At 34.9% G+C, this 18,475-nt stretch overlaps 1 protein-coding gene across 9 annotated transcripts in view; it reads right to left on the reverse strand.

Moving 5' to 3' along the window:
- Nucleotides 1-18,475, reverse strand: part of FHOD3 (formin homology 2 domain containing 3) — a 740,814-nt gene that overhangs the window by 305,743 nt on the left and 416,596 nt on the right. The window contains exon 1 of one of the 9 annotated variants that reach the window (XM_074203817.1): nucleotides 12,197-13,509. The exons of the other annotated variants lie outside the window; for them this stretch is intronic. The gene's annotated coding sequence lies outside the window, so the exon portion shown is untranslated. Of the gene's footprint in view, nucleotides 1-12,196; nucleotides 13,510-18,475 lie in introns of those variants that run through there. 9 annotated transcript variants of the gene reach the window in all.

The raw sequence follows: 18,475 nt of genomic DNA on the forward strand, positions 1-18,475 counted from the left end.
AAATGAGGACACAGCTAACAGAATAACTTGGATATCTGCCTATCACCCAGGAGAAGCTAGACGGTCTAATGAATAGTTATGGGGACAAGAAGACATGAGTTCCAATCTGACCTCAGACACTTACTAGCTGTGTGACCTTGGGCAAGTTATGTATCCCTGACTTTCTCATCCAGGGCTATCTCCAGTCATCCTGATTCATATCTGACCACTGGACCCAGAAGACTCTGGAAGAGAAAGTGAGGCCCTCACTCAAATTCAGTTCACTTGCAAGTCATAGCATCACCTCCCTGGTGCCACGATCTTCTTTGAGAATGAAGGACAAACATCATCATCATCATCATCATCATCATCATCATCATCATCATCCTCATCCTCATCCTCATCTGTAAAATTGGGCTATTGATAGTACCACCTTTCAGGGTTGTTGTGAGAAAAAATAAGACAAAAATTGTAAAGCACTTAGCATATAAATATTAGCTACTATTACAATTATTATAATTATTAAATGAGATAATAATTGTAAAGTTAGCCTAGTGCCTGGTCCATAGTAAGCGCTATCTAAATATTATTACTACTATTATTAAATGAGTTAGTAATTATAAAGCACAGTTTCTGGCCCAAAGTAAGTACTATATAAACATTGGTTCATCATCATCATCAAATGACAGTAGAAGAAATATAGCTTCTAAGCAATTGTTAAAGGTCTTAGGCATTTTGAGAAGCTCTTTGGATAATGATACTGCTCCCAATAACTATTAAAGGATTAGCTGAGTTACAACTTACCAAGAAGTAATCAAGAATTTCACTTTATTGTCTGTTTTTCCCTAAAGTCTAGATCTGCAAGCTTACCTCTGCACTTCCCTATGTTCAGCCTCTGAAGTGGTTCTCCCTTGAGCACACTCTGAAAGCTATGACAAGCTAGACTGGGGTTTATTTTTTTAAATTTTTATTTAAGGCAATGGGGTTAAGTGACTTTCTCAAGTTCACACAGCTAGGCAATAATTAAATGTTTGAGGCTGGATTTGAACTCAGGTCCTCCTGACTCCATGACTGGTGCTCTGTACACTATGCCACCTAGCTGCCACTAGTATGGGTTTTTTTGCTTCTTTGAGGCTGGAAGCAATAGAGGTGTGCATGAAGCAGGTTAGTTGTTGGAACCTATCAATTAACTTAAATATTCTATTTACAAATGAGTCTGCTCTAAGACAGATATCAACACCAAAAGTGAAACTCAAAGGAATTCTAAAGACACATCTTTGTACATGCCCATACTTCTTTTTTTTTCTAATTACCTTTAAATCAAGGCTGAACTCATCACATAAACCCCAGTGCATATGGATTCCCTTCACTACCCAAAGACCCAAAAATGTCCAAATTCTCAATTAAACTCTGGGTTCTTCTTTTATTTATTTTCCTTTCCAGCTTAGGGTTATTGCAAAGAGTTTTTGGTTTTTTTTTTTACTCTCAGTCATGGAAAACTGGAGATAAAAGTAAGAGATATCATCTGGTTTGAACTTTACAGATAAAGAAAGTGAATCATTGATATCTGGCAAGGGAGAACCTAAGGGCAAGTCTGCTTATAAAACTCTTTCCCTATGCCATTTTATTAGCTTATTTAGTGTACTTTCTGCTTACAGAAATTGTTCCAATGAAATTTTCCCTCTTTTAAGCATCATAATTCTTTAAAGGAAACATAATATATCTTTATTGCATAAGATAATATAATAAAGATTTTGGACATATAGGAAACCCTAGTTTCTATGCAAAACCAAGCAATGAGGGTTTTACAGATTACCTGTGCTTATCATACTGCCTGGCACATAATTAAAGCTTAGAAAATCCTACTTGATTTGTTGACTAATCTTTAAAGTCTTCTCACTAACACTATCATCTCAAGGAAAAATCTTTACTAATGGTGGAATTATTAGTATACTTGTGGAGATGCAAAGAGCTGAGTTCAAATCTGAACTCAGTCACTTACTACCAGTGAGACTCTAGGCAAGTCACTTAACCCCATTTGCCTCAGTTTTCTCACCTGTAAAATGAGATGGATAAGGAAATGGCAAACCACTTTGTAACTTTGCCAAGAAAAACTAAAATGGGGGGTCACAAAGAGTCAGACACAACTGAAAAGCTAGCCAACTATAAAATGTGCCAGATGAAGCATTTAGATAAATAGTATTTCATTGAGGCAGCAGGTAAAAGTGAAAGAGCTAGAAGCCCTGGGTTAGTATTCTAGAATAGATCAATATGAAGCTGTTTACAAAGTGTATTCAAATAAAGCTTATGAAATTACTTTGAAAGTTTATACAATTGTAAGAGATTAAGATAAATTTTGAACTTGTCAGGAGGTTCTACTTTGATATATTTAGTTAAAGTTGCTAAGGTTCACTTGTTCAATATGAGTCATAACTAAAGGCACCAAATGTAAATCTAAATCCTTGAAAGAGAGCTGCTGGTGAAACTTTGATGACAAAATGGTAAACCTTTGTGTTGGTGTATCTCTGAGGTTGCACCATGTACAGACCATGCTCTAACCCAGAGGTTTTAGGCACTAATGATAAGAAAGGTTTTGGTGATGAAGAGTCTGCATCACAAAGTGAGTTATAGCAGTATACTTGACAAGGCCCTCCAAGTAATTTTCTCTCTCTCTTCCTGGGATATTGGTTTTGGAGTTGTGAGGCTGAGCTGTAAAATACTATGAAAATGTAAAATATTCTTACTAATGACTGTAGGCTCCACCTTGTAACATGATAATTCTACAAAACAGAGGTTTCATGTCATACAGATTAAGTAAGTTTCCTGTTTCATTAATTAAGCATTTATAATTCTGTATGTCAGCTTACTTATTACTCTAGGGACTAACACTAACATGAGGGCACTTTTCCCTATAGATTTAGTCAAAATAGACTATCAGACAGGACTTTCTTTCCTTCAATTCTCAGTGCCTGAAGTTTGAGTTGGTTTTTGTTTCTACTGACATCTAATATCTTAATGTTGAGCTAATAATGATTTAACAACCATGAAATTACTTTGAAAGTTTATATCATTGTAAGAGATTAAGGTAAATGTTGGATTTCTCAGGAGGTTCTATCTTGATATATTTAGTTAAAATTACTAAAGTTCACTTGTCCATTAAATGTAAATCTAAAGCATTAAGATCAACTTCAATTCTACCACTCGAATTCATCATCTGGGAGGAAAAGAGCTCTGAAAACCTTAAATTGCTATATAAATGCTAGTTATTATTTTTATAGATTACCTCTTTTGTAGATGTGCCCACTTTTATCCTACATTTAGGATAAATCAGGAGATGGGATAATACTCCTGGGGACTGACAATTATTAGAAAGGCAGAAAGCGAGAAATAAGCAAGTTTTAAGAATCTATTATCTGCTAGGCACAATTTAACCGAAATTATCTCATTTGATCCTAATCGTAACCCTGGAAAGTAGATGTTATCATTATCTCCATTTTATAATTGAAGAAACTGGGGCAAAGCAGAGGTTATAACTTACTCAAGAAGTATCTAAGGCAAAATGATGATAACAATATTATTATTAATAATAATGACTATGATCATTATTATTATAGTCTGATGTAGTATAGTAATATATCCATATTAGCTACCTTGGTTTCATCTTTACTTATGATATGTCTTTCAACCATGGATGTCCCCCAAACCTCTGTCCTGAATTCTTTTCTCTTTTCCCTCTATATTATCCTCTATATTTCTCTCTATATATTTTCTTATATATATGATCTCTTCCATTCCTATAAGTTTAATTTTCATTTCTATGTGATTTCCAAATCTATATATCCAGCTCTAGTTTCTTTCCAGAGCTACAATCCCACCTTACCAACTGCCTTTCGAAACAATTCAAACTCAGCATATGCAAATAAAAACATAACAACTTTCTCTTTGAATAAATCTCTCCTTTCTTCTCAATTTTCTCATTAAGATCACATGCATTATCCAATTATCCAGGCTCACAACCTAAATATTATCCTGGACTCTTCATTCTCTCACACAGCACACATAGCTAGTCTACTGCCAAACCATCACTGTTACCCCTACAGCTACCTTATATATTTCTCCTTTTCTTCATTCAGAAAGCCACCCACTATTTTAGGCTTAAATCATCTTTCACCTGTAGCCCTCTAGCTGGTCCACCGGCCTTAGGTTTCTCCCCATTCCACTTTCAGAAAATATATATTTGACTATGTTGACCCCTTAATCAACAAACTCCAAGGGCTCCAGGATCAAATATAAACTTCCCTAACATGTAAATTAGTCATAGCCAAGTTCCTTCCTACCTTTCTAGTCTACACACTTTCTATAATACAGACACACTGATCTATTATTGATAGTTCCTCATATACATTCTTCATTCCCAACTAGTGCTTTTGTGATGGCTGATCCCAAACAATTAATGCTCTCTCCCTTCACCTCTGCCAAACAGTTTCCCTGGTTTTCTTCAAGATTCAGTTCAAATCTCACTTCTGTAGGAGATCTTTCCAGGTTCCTCTTAATCCCAAATTGATAGTATATCCCTCTCTGAGATTATCTTTCATGTAGTCTGTATATATCTTTTATAAATAACAATAACCAGCATTTTATACAACTTAAACACTTGCAAAAAAGGCAGCTAAAGTGGTGCAGTTGATAGAGCACCAGCCCTGGAGTCAGGAGGGCCTAAATTCAAATTCAATCTCAGACACTTAATTCTTATTTAGCCATTTGACCTGGGCATGTCACTTAAGCCCATTGCCTTGCAAAATCAAAAAGAAGGAAGAAGAAGAAGAAGAAGAAGAAGAAGAAGAAGAAGAAGAAGAAGAAAAGACTTGAAAAGCAAGCACTTTACAAATATCTCATCTAATCTTTACAATCCTAGGAGATAGTTGCTATTATTAATCATTATTATTAAGTCTATATGAACAGAAGAGGTCACCAAAGTGAGATAATATAAAAGGATAAAAGAGGAAAAAAGAGCAGAGAATGCAGGAAAGAGCCTTCGGAGCATACTCATGATTAGTGAACATATCATTAATAATCATCCAAGGTAGCTGATATGAATATATTGTGATATTCTGTCAGATGAGAAATGAGATTGGGATTAATGGGATTAATATTAGCTCCTATCCCCTAGAAATAATGAGAAAACTGAGTTAAAGGGATGTTAAATCTTGATGCTGAACTAATGACTATAAAATTACTTTGAAATCATATACAATTGTAAGAGATAAAGGTAAATGTTGGTTTGTCAGAAGGTCCTTAACTTACTTATTTAAAAGAACCATGGTTCACTTATTCATTGAGTCAAAAATAAGGACATTAACTATAAATGTGATGCATTAGGATCAACTTCAATTCCCCTTGTACATTCTTCATTTGGAGGAAAAAAAGAGGGGGAAGGTTTTACAAACCTTAGATTGCTTTATAAATATTATTGCTGCCTAGGCTCACATAGTTGGCAAGTGTCATAGACTGGTTTTGAACTCAGATCTTCCATACTCCAGGTTCAGCATTCTAATCCTAGGTTACTCGAAGGTAAGGACAAAATATATGCCTTTGTTTTTATCTCACTGCATAGCCTGGCACACATTAATTACCACCTAAATTGTTATTTACTGACTGGAAATGAGGCAAAAAAACATGGAAGGATGATGAAGCAGATTGTAGAGAGTATGCCAGGTCAAGGAGCCAGTATCTTATGTTATCAGCAAAAGAACGTCACTGATGATTTTCTGAGCAAGTGAGTGAGTGATAGAAACCCTGGGATTAGGAAAATTGTACTGGAAACTTTTTCAAAGAAAGGATGGGGAAAGGAAATTAGTTAGGTAATTATTACAAAAGTCCAGATGACAAGTGCTTGAATTAGGGAAATGTCTGTGCAAATGGAGAGAAGGGCACAAATGGAAGGACTGTTTTTAACTTGGAAACATTGGATGAGAAGAGGGAAAAGAGAAAAGAAAAAAAGTATTCAAGATGGAATGAAGATTTACAGCCTAGGGGACTGGGAAAATAATATCTGAAAATGACGATCTGACTTTCCTATGACTCTCTCTACTAGGGAGTTTCTGGGTTTAAGATTTTAAGAGACAATAAAACCTTATTTAGGATAAATTATTATGAACAGTGAAACATGCATATATAAACAGAAATCAAGTTGTTTTTTAAAAAAAATTTCTTTCAAATATTACTCAGAGACATTGTGACAATCTTGCTTTTTTCCTTTCCCCTAAGTGTTAGAGTATTTTTAAAGTACTTTTTATATAAAGATAAGTCATTTAAAATTATTCCAGGAACGTTTGCACTGAACTATTGACACTAATAAGCACTGTTATGTAGGCCTTTTAAAAAAACACTTATTTCCTTAGTAAAATTGGTAGTTTTTCTAAGTAATTTTTCATACTCATTAAGAAAGCTACAAAGCTCTTTATGGCCATGCTATTTCTAAGTTATTAAAGATAAGAGCAGCAATAAAATCAGATAATGCTAGAAACAGAAGGTACATAGATCTAAAAAGTATATTTCTGCATAATTTTGCTGTCTCTGACCCATGTCTTCATAGCTGTCACCAGAAGACTGCTAGATCTATCCTATTCCATTCAGAGCCAAAACTCTGAAGAATTCAGAATAAAAGCAATGTGAGAGCTTGGGACAGGGATTAACCCTGTCATTAAAATTTCAAAAGGTGGTAATAATATTCAACATCCTCCCACCAATGCAAACAGTATTTATTTGTAAATTTACTAACATTTTAAAACTTCCCAAACCTTTTTCCCTCTTCCTTTTGCTACCCCTTATTTTTCAGAGGTCTGTTTCTCTCTGAGGCAACTAGATAGATTTGTGGATAAACCCCTAGGCCTAAAATCTTCAGGGGCCTCACACATTTACTAATTCTTTGACTCTGGGCAAGTCACTTAACTTCAATTTTCTCAACTGTAAAATAGGAATAAAAGCTTATTTCCTTCACCTTCCTTTTGTTTCCATATCTCTCTCTCACTCTTGTATATGTTTCTCTTTGCACCTTTCCTTTCATCCTTCTTTCCTAGCAATCCATAATGATAAATTTTAAAATATTTTCAATATTCATATGGAATAACATTTTGTTTACAGTTTTGTGCTAGTTTCCTGACTATGGTCCCAATTAAAATTGGGCAAGCTTAACTTATTATTTCTCCTCTTCACTTTTCTACCCAGTAGAAAGATAGAAGAGCTAAAGAGAAAAGATTACTCTTATGTAGGTTTGATTTTTCCTATTTAATGTGAGACCAAGACCCTTAGAAGAAAAAAAAGATTTCTCATTCAAAGCTCTTTTCAGAGAGGATAGAAGAGGCTCTATTTCATTATGGGTCCTGTGACTTCTGACCTTTCTTACCCCAGAGGTTCTTAACTTTTTTGTGTGCCCTGAACAATTTTCATAGACTGGTGAAACCCACGTACTCCCTTTACTCAGAATAATTTTTCTAAATATAAAATACATGGGATTGCAAAGGAAACCAATTATATTGAAATTTATAAAAAAAATTTAAAGCTCATTGACCCCAAGGTTATAAACCCTTGCTTATCCTGTGTCTCCACTGTTGGCCCCACCGTCTTTGATTTCTCAAGTCACAGTTCTTTTGTTATTTTGAAAGTCAACAACTGGGGCGGCTAGTGGATAAAGCACTGGCCTTGGAGTCAGGAGTACCTGGGTTCAAATCCGGTCTCAGACACTTAATAACAACCTAGCTGTGTGGCCTTGGGCAAGCCACTTAACCCCATTTGCCTTGCAAAAACCTAAAAAAAAAAAAGTCAACAACTCTAATTGGCCACTGAAAATTCATGACATTGTCTTGGAAATAATCTTAAGCAAACATCACAATGAAGTGGGAGAAATGGTGAGTTATTTTCAGCATCTTCCAATACCAGTCTACATTCAACCACCTATATCACCTACACCCAAGTTTATAAACGTAGGTTTATATTTTGGGGGAGTAGCTGCCTAAGGGAGAAGAGCAACCAGAACAGGGGTCAGAAAACTGGCTTCAATCTGAGACTTTACCATTTATCAACTGTGGACAAGTACTGAAATCAGAGGATCTGTGTTCATTTTCCAGCTCTGATACTTCCTGCCTTATGTGACTGACCATAGCCTCTTCCTTGGCCCTCTGTTTCTGGAACTGTTTCTAATCAGAGATTTATGAACTAACTCTGGATTTGAGCTTTGTCTTTTGTATTTACACTATCTAACTTGCAGGATGGATATGAAGAAAGATGTTCAGAAACCTTCAAGACCTATTTTAATATGAGATATTATTTTCCTACATTAAGGCTGAATGGATCACATTCACCTTGTAGAGTTAGTTATCAGTTATATATGATATATTCTATACCTCTAGTGATTTCCTTCTTAAATGTACAGGGATTAATTGTCAGGATTAGCTGAACAAACACTGGTTATGCTAAAAAGAAGTATTATGTAGACCTGAATTATTATTTTTTATTCAACTCAGATGTGTTTACCTACAGTAGTTTCTAAATATTTCAGGTTTTTTTTAACCTTTTGTTTTTTATTTTAAATCAAACTTTCCTTTTGCTAATTCCCATGTGTTTTCCTAGGGAAAGAAGTTAGCTTATATGGCAGAAGGAAAATTGTCACAATATTTCATTCATACACATACCCAATTAAATTTTAAGGAGGACTCTTACTTTTACAAATATGTCCATAAACCTAAGCGTATAGAGATTACATTCAGATCTCGAAATTCTAATCAATGGTGACAGCTCACCATTTGTGCAAGTCTGTTGAGTCATAAAAAAGTTGGAGCAGTTAAAGAATCTAAGGCTATTTTACCTAGAAGAAAAAAATATAGTGAGGATACAGTAGCTTTTTTTTTTCTTAAATCTTTTTGAAGAGTTGTTGTGTAGGAGGGAGTGGACTTGTTCTTGGCCTTTGAAGATGTTTCAAGTGGAGACCAGGTTACCACTTGTTGGATAATGTACTATAAGAAAAGATTCTTTCTTCTTGGTTAACCCAAGGTGACTTCTGAGGTTGCTTCTGACTGACATTCAATGAAACAAACTACTTCTAGTTTCTTCTCTATGCTTTTTCAGGTTGAAACTGTTATATAAACACTTTGAACTTTACAGTATCATTCATGAATGTCACTGGCACTTAAGCAGAATAATAATCATACAAGAGAAGAATGAATAAGTTCTGGGACACTTTCTCCCCTCTCCACTGTCTCACTTCTCAAAATCAACAAACACATTAATTATATTGAGGCTCTGAATAGGAAGTAACCACAAGATTATTTCAGCCTTGCTCTAGGGTTGCCAGTTTCATTTTAAAATTAAACATTCACACGCTTAAGTTCAAATGAATTGCTGCTGAAGATTGAACAAAAATACACTTATCTGGGAAAAGAGAGTGAGTAAATAAATAAATGCAGGATTAAAATGAGATCAACCCTCCCTTAGGCACCTATGCAGTGTGAGATGTAAGCATATGTATAGAACCCTGTTTCTTTCACCAAGTAAACTTGAGGTCAAAAAGAATTGACTTAATAACCTAAGGAAACTCAAAATTAATGTGATTTATTATTAATCACAATTCTAAATATTTCTTCTAATATGAACACGTGAGTCATCTCTTTATAGGAAGACTATGCCTTCACCTATCCATGGACTCCATAACAACTGGTATTAGTTACATCCCAAAGAACAGGAGGGTATAAAACTAAATTTGAGGGAATCCACTTTAAGAAATCAACGTCCATACTAATGTTCTCTACCTTATTCTAATTTTTATTATACACGGATCTGGTTTGTTACTGGAATTTTTCTGGTTTAAAATATTTTAAATAAAATTTTTCTACATCCAGATGGTAGGAAAGACACAATTAAACCTCATGCTCTACCCCTATTTGTTTTAGAAAAAAATAGTTCAAATCAACAAAAATTCTACTGTGTTGTTAATAAGAGAAAATATGAAAATTGAGAGCTTCACTATATTGGTTGGTCATAATTGTTTTTTTTATAAGGGAAGCTTCAATGTTTGGAGAGGCAGTTTCTTTGGGGTAGAATAACTTATATGAATATACAAGTGAAATGGCAAAAGGCACCATTTCAGAGAAACAAGGGAAGACTTGTATGAACTGATACAGAGTGAAGTGGGCTGAATCAAAATGATAATTTATACAATAGCAACAGAACTGTTAAAACAATGAATTTCTACAGACTTAAGAACTGTTCAGTGCAGTGACCAAACACTTTTCCAGAAAGCCAGTGATATAACAGGCTACTCATCTCCTGATAGAGGTCATGATTCATATTGCAGAATGAGACATATATTATTGTACATGGACACTGTTTAAATTAGTTCTGTTTGACTAAACATATTTGTTTTCCTATTTTTCAGTTAGATGGGAAAAACAAGAAAAAATTCTTATTAATTGAAAAACTTGACTAAAAAAATGATTACATTACAAAATCAAAATTATTAGTAAACCTTACTTTAAAATAAAATGCATAACCTTCCAAATATAGAATGTCTGCCTGAAATAGAAGGGATATTAAAGCTCACCTGATCTAATCCTTTTCTTTTATAGACCAAGAAACTAATTATTCAGGGGGAAAGGATTCATTCAAGGTCAGACAGCAAATGGCATTTGACATTCCCTAACTATTATTCACCATAGTTCTTTCATTTCATCACACTGCTTTTGCATCTATACAAATGTTCACACAAATTTGTCATCTACTATTTCATCTAAATAATCTGAATTTTGATAAATACTGTAATTCTTCAATTACAATAGTCCCTGAGCCTCTCTACAAGAGCATTATTACAGCTGTCAGAAGCTCCATGAAACACTTTACTTGATAGTTTCTATCTTTTGAAGTATACAAATAGCAGTTTCATTTTTTCCAACTATCTTAGTAGCCAAATGCTTAGAAAGAGATAAAATCTCATATTTACCATTTGGATTCACTAATTGGTGGTGAGAAGTAATATAAATTTAAATTGTGGCAATGCAGGAGACTTTCACTGCTCCTGGAAATATCCTTGTCAGGAATCAAAGATGGCCCCTTCTTTCTGGGAAAACAAGAGCTGCAGGTGCTAATTAGGTTGTAGCTGTGTTACTCCATATCATCAAAAGAAACAAACTGAAGGAAAAAGCAGTCCATTTTGTCATGATACACAGTCATGACTCACTGACACCAAGATGAAGATAGAAAAAGCAAGGGAAAAAACAGTCCCCCTCAAGAATCATTACTTACTGTCCATTCTTAGCACCAGCACAGTACATCATATATCAATTAAGCTAAATTCATATTTTCCTGTGAAACAACTCATTCCTCAGACAAATCACCTGCCCTAAACTTCCAGGTGTGGGACTGCATGCCTTGCAAAGCAGGAATGATAATATTCAACTTCCTCCTCTTTAAGAGCATTGTGAGAAATGACTAGAAGGTCAGGACTGTGAATTTTTAGGGAATTACTATACAGGGTACTAACAATAATTTTAAAAGCAATAATACAAGCTACAAAGTGACAGGAATGATAGACTTGGGACAAACATAGGGGAAAGAGTGAGTAGACTAGAAACCATAAATAGATATCAGCATAAATTAAAAAGCCCTCAGGAATTAATGAATAGAGAAACTCAAGTTAAACCTAATTCTGGCTGCTGTTTTCCTCCTTATTCCTTCATCTCCCTGAAGGAGAAAAATAAAAGTAAACATAGAGGTGTGGAAGGAAAGAGTTGTACCAAGTTGTTTTCAACATTTTTTCTTATAAAGAAACAACAGAGATCAAACCATAACCAATGAAATTTATAATAGATAACAGAACTCTGGAGTGATTATTCCAACCGGCAAAGGAAATGTCTTTCAACACTTAAATACTGGGGACAGTGAGATTTCTGTTTATCTAGTAGGCAATATTCTAAGAAATTCAGAAGAGATATTTTTTAAAAATTAAAATGATTAAGATCAAGTTTAATTTCTTTAATAAACTTAATAGTTTTTACATATCTGAAAGAAAATAGAAATATATTGAAAGAAAAGCAAGAGAAAAAAATTAGGGATGGAAAAGTGGAATTGACTCAGAGACATTTATAAATATTACCCTGTAGACATTTAACTCAGAAATATGTGGGTGGAACTCATCTACCTATGCCCCAATTTGCCCATTGATACTTACCTTGTTTTCAAGTTCCTCCAAAGCCCTTGTTGTGTTTCTTTGCAGAAAATCCACCACCCAGATTGGTTCTCCTTGCCCTTCTACAGTTGGCCAGGCAAAAAAAATTTTTTTTAGTTGCCTCTTAGCAGTCCAGGTGGATTGTGGAGGATTGGTTACTACAAGACAACTGGAGTCAATAACTGTAATTACTGAATGACTCCAGTCCGGAAGCATTTTACACAAAGAGTTGGCTGTACATGCGAAGAAGCTACGAACGCCACATACAGCAGTGCATGCCAAATGAATTGTCACTATTCTCATACTACAAAAATAGAGTAAAATCAATCAATTAGCAAACATTCATTATTTATTCTGTGCCAGGCACTGCATTTTAGGAAAGATAGAGCCAAACTGAAATATGACCAAAGGAGAATGAATTGGAGGGGCAAAATAAGAGCTACTATTCCAAAAGTGAATCTGATGAAGTAACTGAGGCTGTTTAATCTGGAGAAGAGAAGATTTGTGGAAAAATATCTTTAAATATTTGAAAAGCTACCATGTCAAAGAGGGATGAGACTTATTCTACTTGGTTTTGGAGGGCAGAAATGAATGTTAGATTCAGGGAAGAAATTTAGACTTGAAATAAAAATTTTCTAACACTTAAGAGATAATCAAAAATAGGATTATTTGGGAAAGAGAAGATAATAAGCATTTCTATAGTGGCTTCTGTGCTAAGTGCTCTACAAATATTATCTCATTTGATCTTTATAACAACCCTTTGAGGTAGGTGCTGTTATTATCCTGACAGTTGGAGAGTGATTTCTTCTGAGTCTGAAAACTAGTAAGTGCCTGAGTGTCAGATCTAAATTCAGATCTTCCTGACTCCAAGATCAGTGCTTTATCCAGTGATATGCCAACCTCATTATATTGGAAGATAGGGGCTAGTTGTACAGAAGAAAGGTTGGATAGCTACATCTTAGGGATGCTGTGGACATCTTTGCTTAGGAATGAGTTGGACAGGATGATATTTGAGCTTCTGTGATACTATAATTTGAAGTTCTGTGATGCTAAGAGTTGAATTCCAATTCCTACTGATGTGGCCATGAACCAGAGATCTGATAGCTCTGAACCTCAGTTATTTTACCTGGAAAAAGAAGGGGTCTGACCATAATCTCTAAGCTCCTATTCCATTCTAACTCCAATGAGTAACACCTACTTCACATTGTAAATTCTCACTCATTAAGATTAGGTGAAGAACTGACAAAAATGCTTGCTTCTCCAAATTGATGGGCAAGCAATTCTAAAAATTTAACATGTATTAATATAAAAAAGACTTTACTCTTAAACCTTAAGCTTTCTATTTAAATGTTACATAGTCCTTTTTCTGATCATAGGTTTCCCTCCTAATTAACCATTTCTTGAAGAGAAATAAAGTATCCTCCCCTTTTATTTTTAAAATTCATTAGCTGCATTGTAAATGTTGCATGAAATTTAAATACTATAACACATATAAGGAACTGAGGTAATATGATAAAGAAAAGTGTACTAAATGGGCAATTAAAGAAAGCTGAGTTCTAATCATGGCACTAATATTTAGGCTTCAGTTACATGAAGGGATTGGATTGTCTGATCTTTACATCTCTTTCAATTCCTAACTCAAGAAGTTGCCTTTGTCAACCTGTAATTTTCATTAACTGTTTTTTATGAAATTTCCTCTTACAAAATCTCAATTTATACTATAGATTTCTCCTCTGCCAAAATGAAAGTCAAGTAAAAAAAAATTATTAAGCACCTATTATGCTTACTGAGATCTGTCATAGGGATACAAAGACAAATAAAACAGACCTAGTCCACAAGGAGATTTCATTCTGCTGGGAGGATGCAAAGGTATGTTACAATCATAACCAGAAAGAACACTAATGGATAAGGGCAATCGATCAATTTACATACATCTGTGGAGCACCTACTTTGTGCTAGCCACTGGGGATACAAGTATAAAAGTGCGGTTAACCCTGTCCTTACATTCCACTATGGGAATACAATGCATATTAAAGGAAGTGATGGCCAGGGGAGGGAATCAGGGACTATTTGTTCACAGGACTTAATCCAAAGAGTAGAAGTTCGTCACACCAAATATCTAGTAGTCAAGGCTTGGAGTTAGAAAGACTCATCTTCCTGGGTTCAAATCTGGCCTGTCACTTACTGGCTATGTGACCTTGGGCAAGTTTTTTGTCTCAAGTTTCCTCATCTTTAAACGAGCTGGAGAAGGAAATAGCAAACCTCTCCAGTGTCTAAGCCAAGGAAACCCCAAATGGGGTCATTTAGAGTTGCTCATGACTAAAAAATGACTAAACAAATCCAGAAGTCAAGGCAATTATGATTTTATTATTGTTCCCCAAGTAAGAGATGAAATGCAAGATTAAAGCAAGGAACATATACTTCATAAAATGAAATATCAATCTCATCCAAAATGTTAAGTTTTTAAGAGAGAAAACATATGAAATATAGAAATATAGGTAGGGGTCAAATTGCAAAGGGGCTTAAATGATAGGTTAAGGAGTTGATATTTTCTCTTATAGGTGATGAGGAGCTCTAAAGATTTTTTTGCCTGGGAAGTAGCATGATTCTACATGTGGTGCTGGAAGATAATTTTAGTAGGATGGAATACAGGAGAGATGTCCTGAAATAAGGAGAATCATTAAGAAACTACTGTAGTTGTCAAAATAATTCCAGTCAATGATTCCATGATCCTGGAGATAAGAGCCTGAACTGGAATGTTTACCATGTAACCAGAAAGACAAAAATAACTTCAGAGGTGGTTTCTACAGAGGTAGATTCTACAAGGTTTAATCAACATTTAGATTTTGGTAGAAGGGTTGAGAGAGAAAGGGAAGAATTAAGAATGACTGAGGTCACAGAGCTAGATTATCAAAAGCTTGGCAACCCTATCTAAATTAGGGAAGTTTGGAAGTGAAGTAAATTTAAGGGAGTAGCTAATAATAAGCTCTGTTTTAAACTTGAGCCTGAGATTCCAATTAGCAAATTCTAAGCAAGCAAATGATGATGAATGATTGGAGTTTAAGGGAAAGATTAAGGCTGAATATATAGTTCCAAGTAAAGGTGTCATTCAAGTGAATGTAATACTTGAACCAATGGAAATGGAAGAAAGGAAAATCCTGGAGAGTAGGACCTTGGGAATAGAATAAACTATATTAAAAATACATTTTTTAAACTGAAAAGCTAATGAAGTTTTAAACTCCCCCACAAAAATATCATTGTAACTCTAACTGAATACATAGTTTTATGTAAAGTGCTGTGTAAACCTTAAATCATTATCTAAATCCTAGCTTTTACAAGTTATATGGTTCCTGCTGAATACAGTTAGCCAGTTTCCTCATCTGTAAAGTGAGCAGGTTAGATTCAATGTCCTCTAAGGTCACTTCTTGATTTAAATTTATGATCCCATGTATCAATATTAATGTTGAAAAGAAGCATAATTTTTGTTTGGTACCTTATCAAGTAGTAATAAACAATCAGGTGGTACCAAAATGCCCAGAAAGCCAAGTCTGCAGTCAGGAAAACCTGAATTCAGATACAGGTTCAGACACTTACTAGCTGGTAACACTGGGCAAGTCATGTAAGCCTCTGTTTGATTCAGTTTCCTCATCTGTAAAAGGGAATGTTAGGCACCTACCTCTCAGGTTTGTTGAGATAATATGATAAAATGAGATAAATTATGAAGTGCTTATCACAGTGTCTGGCACATAGTGGGGACTTTATAAATCTTAGTGATGATTAGATGATAGAGATGACATGGACAATGATATTGATGATGCTATGAGAACTCATTGTTTCCTATGAATCTTCCATTTGTAATAGGGATATCAGATACCCCATTTTTATATCTTTTACTGTATTGTTTTGTGCTTTAAAATATACAAGATTTATCACTATAGGGACTCTCTCCACTTATTCAAATTTCAACCAGACCAAGCTTTTCTTTTCTCACCCTGTCCATTATTTCTGGTCTTTATGTAAATATAAAAGGGCATTTTGGCATAGCAGATAGTGCCATTCTGTCAATAAGAATCTATATTCTAGGAACTTTGCAAAGTTTTAGAAATACAAAGAAGGGTGAAAAACAGTTCCTGCTTTCAAGAAGCTCACAAATTAATGGAGGAGATAACATGAAAACAACTATGTACAAACTATATATATATATATATATATATATATATATATATATACACACACAGGATAATTTTGAGCTAATTAACAGAGAAAGGCACTAAAATTTTAAAAAAAGATTTCTTGGAAAGTGGAATTTTAGTTGAGATTTGGAGTAAACCATGTAAACTGGGAAGCAGAGAGAGTTCTAGACATCAGAGATTGCAAGTGAAAATTTTTTATAATCTAGAGATGAAACATTTTTTTCAAGGAACTACTGGCTGGTCAGTGTCACTGTATAACAGAATATGTGGGAGGAAAGGAAGACTCAAATAATTAGAAACATAGGGAAGGAATAGATTATAGAGAATTTTAAAAGTGAGGTTTTCTATTTAATTCTGGTGGCAAGAGGAAGCTATTTGAGTTGACTGTTTAGGGCTGGGGGTAGGGAGGATTGCCTGGTCAAATTTGTACTTTAGGAAGACTGATTTGACAGCTAAGTGGAATATATAAACTGGAATGATGATTGATCTGAGGCATGGAGAACAACCAGTAGATTACTGTAAAGATCTAGGACAGAGGTAATGATTGTTTTCACCAGAGTGGAAGCAGGATCAGAGGAGAGAAGGGGCTGTATATGGGAGATGTCAATAATGAAGAAAAAAACAGGATTTGGCAATGGTTTGGATGTGGGGATGAAACTGAAAGTGAGGAGTCCAGGATGATGGCTAGATTGTGAATCTGTGTGTGATTTGGATGGTGATGGTATGCTCTACAGAAATAAGGAAGTTCAAACAAGGGGAAGATTTTGGGGAAAATATAACAAGCTCAATGATATGATATCTAGGATATGTCCAACAGGTAGTTAGAAGTTTCAGAATTGAAGTCAAGTCTCCATACTACTGAAAAACATATCTCCCTATTTAACATCTCATATGACGTTAATACTTTGAGGAGTCGAACAATATCATAACCTATGATCGATTGCAAAGTGCTTTACAAACTTCATAGTGTTATATGTGTGAGCAATAGGGAATGAAGATGATGATCTCGACAAATGAGAGATAAATTTGGGAATGATTATTTGGGAATGATAATACAAAAATATTATCTTCATTAAAAACCACCTTTGGGTTTCTTTAAATAGAGAGCTCCTCTGAGTGGACTTTATGTAGTTGCTTACCAATTAAGCTATTGCTTGACCTCAAAAGCTTCAGACAGAGAAATTCAAAGCTAAAGTAGGAGTGACTGCCAACTGAAGATGAATCAGAAATGATGAAAAAGCCTTGCTTAAATTATGATGTAAGCCAATTTGAAAATACGATTCAATGACAAAGCTCTCTTACATGCTCCTCAAGCCAGGCACCAATTGTAGAAATTGAGGAACCCTATATTTAACTTCCTGTTTAAGTTCCAGCCTATGAGCCATCTAATTTGCACCATACCACTGTCTTCATAAAAGTATAAAGGTACCACTAAACGTTCAAAGAGGTGTAGGGAATCCCATTAAAGCCATCCTTGTTATAAATAGCTATATCCCACAGCGTGTCAGTCTTTTAATTCTGGTATATAAACTAGGGTCCAAATTCCCATTCGTAAAACTGTCTTTGATGTGGGGAAACAGCTCAGAAATGGAATGGTGACTGTGAATGTTTCTTGTCAATCTTGGGATTCTGGCAAGGGTAAACATATTCCTTCTCTGGCTCCCCCCCCTGGGGCTAATACACTAATAAAAAGCACTTTATAAGCATAAAGCATTGTTATCGAAGAGTCTAGGTAGATACAAACATTAACTTTTCAGCCTTCACCACAGGGACAATCAGGAAATGTAGACTATTATATTGTCCCTCTAGAGGCAGGTTAAGCTCAGTACAAGTTGCAGAATGAAATGAACAGCCCAGTGTGAATGGAATGAAAGAAAACAAACAGAAGCTGAGTTGAGACTGACCACCCCTTCAATTTACAGAAGAGGGTTCAGGGAGGGAATTTAACACAGCCAGGATATTAAAGTAGTCACTGACTTAGCTGATTCTAATCCTGAGGTTCCTAGCTCTCCATATGTTAGGAATTAACCACAAAATTTCAGTTCAGCAGACAATTCTTAAAATAGGTACTGAAATGGAGGAGTTACAA

This window comes from Macrotis lagotis, chromosome X (genome assembly GCF_037893015.1).
Source record: "Macrotis lagotis isolate mMagLag1 chromosome X, bilby.v1.9.chrom.fasta, whole genome shotgun sequence".
Lineage (NCBI taxonomy): Eukaryota > Metazoa > Chordata > Mammalia > Peramelemorphia > Peramelidae > Macrotis > Macrotis lagotis.